The following is a 6,000-nucleotide window of genomic DNA, read 5'->3' as shown; positions in this document are numbered from 1 at the left end:
TACAACACTCATGTTAGAGCGTGAACATTCCACCAAGGAGAACTGGTCCTCAAGAAGGTGCGAACCAACCCAACAGAGCCTAGGGCGAACAAATTAAAGTCGAATTAGGAGGGGCCACACTGAGTGGCATCATAAATCAAGCCGGGGACATACACCTAGAGGACTTAAGGGGAAGGGAGATAAAAAAACACATGGAACTCAAATATCTTGAAAAAGTACTACTCTTGAAATTTCATTGCTCAAAAAGTTGTACAACAGAATTGAAAATCCATTACTTAGAAAGTTGTACCACAAAAATTTCAAAAGTACACTATCAATGCTAATAAAATCACAAGCTAGTCTATTCAAGCATTAGCATTGCTTCCTTCTGCAAAATCTTCTTCCCCAAGCTTGTCCTCTTCGTCTATCTTCTCCCCTGATGTCGGGCTCTCAATTCCATAGCCATACAAATACACACCAGCAAAGGAAAGGTCAGGGGGCATCGTCCTGACCTGCTCTCGGCACCTCCTAAAGCCTTCCCGATAGGTCTTGGGGTGTCAAATATGAACTATTTAGAATCTTTGTACTCTGATACTACGACTCTATCGGCATCAACAGCAGCAACAAGAATCTCCTTGCTACGGATCTTCTCTATTTCCTTTCGGAGGGCCCACTAGCGGAGTTCTGCTTCAGCACAGGCTTCGTGAAGTTCATTCTGAGCAACAACGTACTTATCGTTGGCCTCCAAGGTCTGGTGATACATCTAAGTTACCTTCTCCTCTTGGGCCAGAACCATAGTCACCATCTGTAAACCCCACAAGGTTAGCAGAAAATAATAAAATAACAGGCCCTAAAGGTACCTGGTATGTAGTATGTTGTATGGTTGCAGACAAGTGATTAGGAAGGGAACACTGGGCCACCACTAGGTCTTCCATATGCATCACCCAACATAACGCATGACTAGAAAGAGTTGGCTCGTTAGAGATGGCCCCACTCAAAATAGACGAACCAGGTGGTTTCACCACATGAGGGGGCTCACTCTCAGTTACAAGAGCTTCCTCCCTCTAGGAAAACTCCCCTTGAAATTCCCTTTTCTTCTTCTTCCTTTTTTTCGATCTCTGCTTCGTTGTGTCAGCCATCAAGGCCTCATACTTGTTGAAGTCCATATTTGCAAAAAAGAAAAGAAAGATAAGGCTACAGATCGCTACTGAGAAACATAAGTGTACACACCATGAAAGCGAGTCAAGGATGAGACTTGGGGAAACGCAACTAAGCCCACACTGTACAAGGACTTGCTCCTTGAGCAGCTCCTCGTAAGGGACAATCCCCTGCCGACCAATAGCTCCCAGGTCTTTAAGGATATTCTTCTCGGAGGGAGACAATGTGGGAGATATGTGACGCAGCTGGGCTAAAAGGAAAAAAGGAAGAGGTAAGCAACAAGTATTTACACATAGCTCATGCATACACAATAAGTAAAGGAAGAAGAAAAGAACATCACTATCAAGAGGAGTAGACCAAACGTGAGGCCATTGATAGTTCAACTCCTTTTATGCAAAAAAGTACCAAGACTTCCAATTGTGAATGGAAGAGCTACCAGGAGTAAAGAGCTTTTAGTTGGAAATAAAGTTGAAGTAGTACAACTCCTTCTCTACAGAGTGCGTCCTCATCTGGAAGCAACTCTGAAAGAGAGGCGCCGTGGGTTGATGACCCCGCTGGAGGCGAAGGACAACAAAAGATACTAATGATAGGTAGGAGTTGGGAACAAGCAGTGATGGTGCTATGTTATAAAAGAGTAACACATTAGAAAAAAAAGGACTAAAAGGTAGCCTAAGTCCTAAGTCAAGAAAGTCAGTATATAAACAAATTTCATTGGGACTAAGGTTGAGAGCAGACTCAAAGCTAGCAGGCAATCTAATGCTAATATTGGAAGGGATAGCAAAAAAATGACGAACATTTTGCATATCCGAGGGAGAAAGATCACATCGTGCACTCCTCACAATAATTGGGGGCTTGACCCGAGGCACCAAGGACTCCATGAGAAAATCAATCGCAAGACAAACAAGATAAACCACTTGCGCAACTATACAAATTGGATCAGTAGGGCCAAATTTTCACAAGAACATTGAAGAAAAAAACAAAAACAAACATACAATGCCAAACACAAGAAGAATAAAGGAACAAAGACAAAGGCGAAAGGAGAGCATACCTAGCAAAGGGAAAGGGACCCCTTGGTTGAGATAAGAAACAAATGAGTAAGCTCATATCCTTTATAGAAAAGGTAGGAACGCATCAATCCGTGTGTGCGTCTTGAGAAAAAAAGATCAAATCCCTATGCGAATACACACGTGGTGCTAATTCCAATGAATATTGATTCTCCCAAGGTATGGAACAATTAACGAGAAACTCTTAAAATTTTGCAAGGACAACAAACGTAATGGTTAGATACCAACGTCACATTAGAGAATCCAACTGGCGAGCACAACTCATGAGGCTTGAAGGTTGCCCAATAAATGAGCACTAGGCAAAGAAGAATAGGCTCAACTGACGAACACTGCTTGTTAAGCCAGAAAAATGGCCAACAAATGAGCACAACTCATTAGGCAAATGGCCCAACTAATGAACATAGCTCGTGAGTCCAAAAGGATGTTCAACAAATTGTCGTTACGTGCAGCTCGGAAAAAAAAAGCTCGGCAAGAAATGTTGTGAATAGCAGCTTGGTAGAAACAGCTTGGCAAGAAATGCAGTGATGAGCTACTCGATAGAGATAGCTCGGCAAGAAATGTCGCCATGAGTAGCTCGGTAAGAAATGTTGCGATGAACAACTCAGCAGAAACAGCTCAGCAAGAAATGCCACGACGAGTAGTTCAGTAGAAACGACTCGGCAAGAAATGCCACGAAGAGCGACTCGGTGGAAACAACTTAGCTGAAATGCCATAAAGAGCAGCTTGGCAGAAATAGGTTGACAAGAAATGCCACGAAGAGTAGCTCGACAAAAAAAGCTCAGCAAAAAATGCCGCGATGAGTAGCTCAATAGAAAGCAGCTCGGCAAGAAATGCTACAACAAGCAGCTCGACAAAAACAACTCGGCAAGAAATGCCATGACGAGCAGTTTGAAAAAAATAGCTCAGAAAGAAATGCCATGAAGAGCATCTTTGCAGATATGCCACGAAAAGTAGCTTGGCAGAAACAACTCGACCAGAAATGCCACAAAGAGCAGCTCAACAAAAACAGCTCGACAAGAAATTTCGCGATGAGCAGCTTAGCAAGAAATTCCATGAAGTGTTCTCGGTAGAAACAGCTTGGCAGAAATGCCACAAAGAGCAGCTTAGCAGAAACAGTTCAGCGAGAAATGCCGCGAAGAGTAGCTCAGCAAAAATAACTTAGCAAGAAATGCCACGAAGAGCAGCTCAGCAAAAACAGCTTTGCGAGAAATGCTATGATGAGCAATTCAGCAGAAATCAACCCAACAAGAAATGCCAAGAAGAGCAGTTCGACAAAAACAGCTCAGTAAGAAATGCCACAAAGAGCAACTCAACAGAAACAACTCGGCAAGAAACGCCGCAAAGAGTAGCTTAGCAGGAACAGTTCAGTAAGAAATGCCATGAAGAGCAGCTCAAAAGAAATAGCTCAGCAAGAAAAGCCATGAAGATCGATTTGACAAGAACAGCTCAACAAGAGCGGCTCAACAGCCCAACAAAGATAGCTCTGAAGCTCGGTAAAATGTTAGCATCAGCCCAGAAAAACTAACTTAGTCGAACCCCCCGTAACATTAGCTCAACAAAATCGACTCAGCCAAACATCAGCTCAGCAAAATCTAACCCAACTGAACCCCCCGTAGCATTGACTCTGCAATATACAACCCAGTACATGAATCGTCTCGGCAGAGCCGAATGGGAATCCAATCGACTTGGACAAACCAAAAAAGAAAGAGGGAGAGGAGGGAGACAAGACACCAGTTCGAAATTTCAAGAACAAGTTTTGAAAATTTGAAACTAGGGGGACAACTGAAATGCCTTTAATATATCAGCTTATAATAGGAAGTCAAAACCCAGCAATTATTACCCAAGTCAAATGTTTTGGAAGGAATAATTAGCTCTAATCTAATAATGAAGGGAGATATCCACGCTAGTGCTTTAAACCCCTGGAGCGATCCACGCCCCCGCGCCATAGTGAGGGATCATCCTACAAGTCAAACATGGCCACTATAAAAAGGAGTAATGCAAACAAGCAAATGTAACTCACTCTTAACCCAATCTTATTGTTGCATTCAACCTCTTGGAAGCGTTTCCTTACTTAGGCATCGAATTGATCCCTCGGAGTACACCCCAGGCCCTCCAAGCCTGTTTTGTTTTCATCCTTTTCAGGTATTGCTAGTTACATGCACAGTGTGGTGATAGACACAAATACAGATACATTAATAACAAATGCAGTAATTGATGTAGCAATTAAATGCATATACATATGTTATGATAAAATGCATAAATAGATACAATAGCTACTTAATGTGCATATTCAAATACAGATGTAGATATAGCTGCAAATATAGATAATATAATTGCATATATAGATGCAGTGATTGTGGCACATTATAGGTGCAATAATAAATGCACTACTTGTTGGCCTAACATGACTTTCGAATCTCATTTTGATGATAACAAATGAAGGTTGATTTAACATGTGTTGTTAAGTGATGATATTTCAAGAATGCTTAAATGACAAAGTTCAAAAGATCAAAGGAAATGCAAGTTTAAGATCACCAAGGACCACAATGCCACACTCATCTTTAAAGTGATCCAAAGGAAGCTCAAGTGAACCAAAAATGATCAAAGCATTTGAAAACCTAAAGTTGACTCAAAGTCTAAGAGGATTCAAAGCAAAGACATTATGAAGACTCCAAGCTTAGAGTTCTTAAGGCTTTAAAATGAATCAATGTAAGTACTTCATATTGAATATCATGTAGAAATGGTTTGAAGCTCATTAGGGTTTGTCTTGAACTTAGAAACCTTGTTTTAAAAACCCTGGAAAATGTTTTGATAAAGTAACAAAGCAAGAGAGCCACGTGTTTTTGAAAACTAAACTGAAAAACATAAAATTTGTCTGTTCAGGTGACTGAAGTGTAAGCTTATGCGCTTGAAGATTTTCCTTAGGTGACTGAAGAATAAGTTCAGGTGCTTGACGATTTTCCTGTGAATTTCTGAAGAGGTAGTGTAACCTCAGGCAACTGACCTATATCACCTTAGGCATCTGACCTTGTTTTCAATTGAAAAATCATTGTTTTAAAGAACTTCAGGCGACTAACCCCAAGACTTCAGGCGCCTAAATATTGTTAACGGTTATATTTTTTTAATGTTTTAAAATTCAAAATTAAGTTTCTTGTGTCCCAAATTTCGCAAAAAACTTAGAAAACACTCCTAGTAAACTTGGGCAACACGAATTAGCCTTTATGTGCCTATAAATACTTGTTTTCACAAATCAAACACACACCAAGCAATTAAAAATCCGCTCTCAAACTGAAAGCACTCTTGTTCTCTCTAAGCTCTCTCTTGCTCACTCTTGCAATCTGAGATTTACTGAAATTTTGAACTGCTGATCATTCTTCTCTGAGTTATACAATCTGAATTGCTGATTTCCATCTAGAGAAGTATTCTGGTGAAATTGTTCTTGAGCTTCAAATCTATTTCTTTTGATAATTGTTATTGAAGTATATGGTGCTTTCAATTGTACTAACCAGCTCTATTTGAGAGCATTCTTTGTACAAAAGAAATTTTTTTCTTGTTTCTTGACGGTTCATGTGATTGGATCATTGTAACAGAGCGTGGGGTATCTCTTGGAGAGGGGGCTCCACCCTAAAGGAGGGTTGTAATTGGTTTGTTCTACCCACAAATAAACGTGTTAGTGGAATCCTTAGGTGTTCTTTCCTAAGGCGAGGACGTAGGCTGGGGATAAGCCGAACCTCGTATAAAATCTTGGTCTCACTCTTTCTACCGTTTTCTATTTAAATTTCAGCATATACAAATTGTG

This window comes from Malania oleifera, chromosome 9 (assembly GCF_029873635.1).
Source record: "Malania oleifera isolate guangnan ecotype guangnan chromosome 9, ASM2987363v1, whole genome shotgun sequence".
Taxonomy (NCBI): Eukaryota; Viridiplantae; Streptophyta; class Magnoliopsida; order Santalales; family Ximeniaceae; genus Malania; species Malania oleifera.
This window is presented reverse-complemented; position numbering follows the sequence as displayed.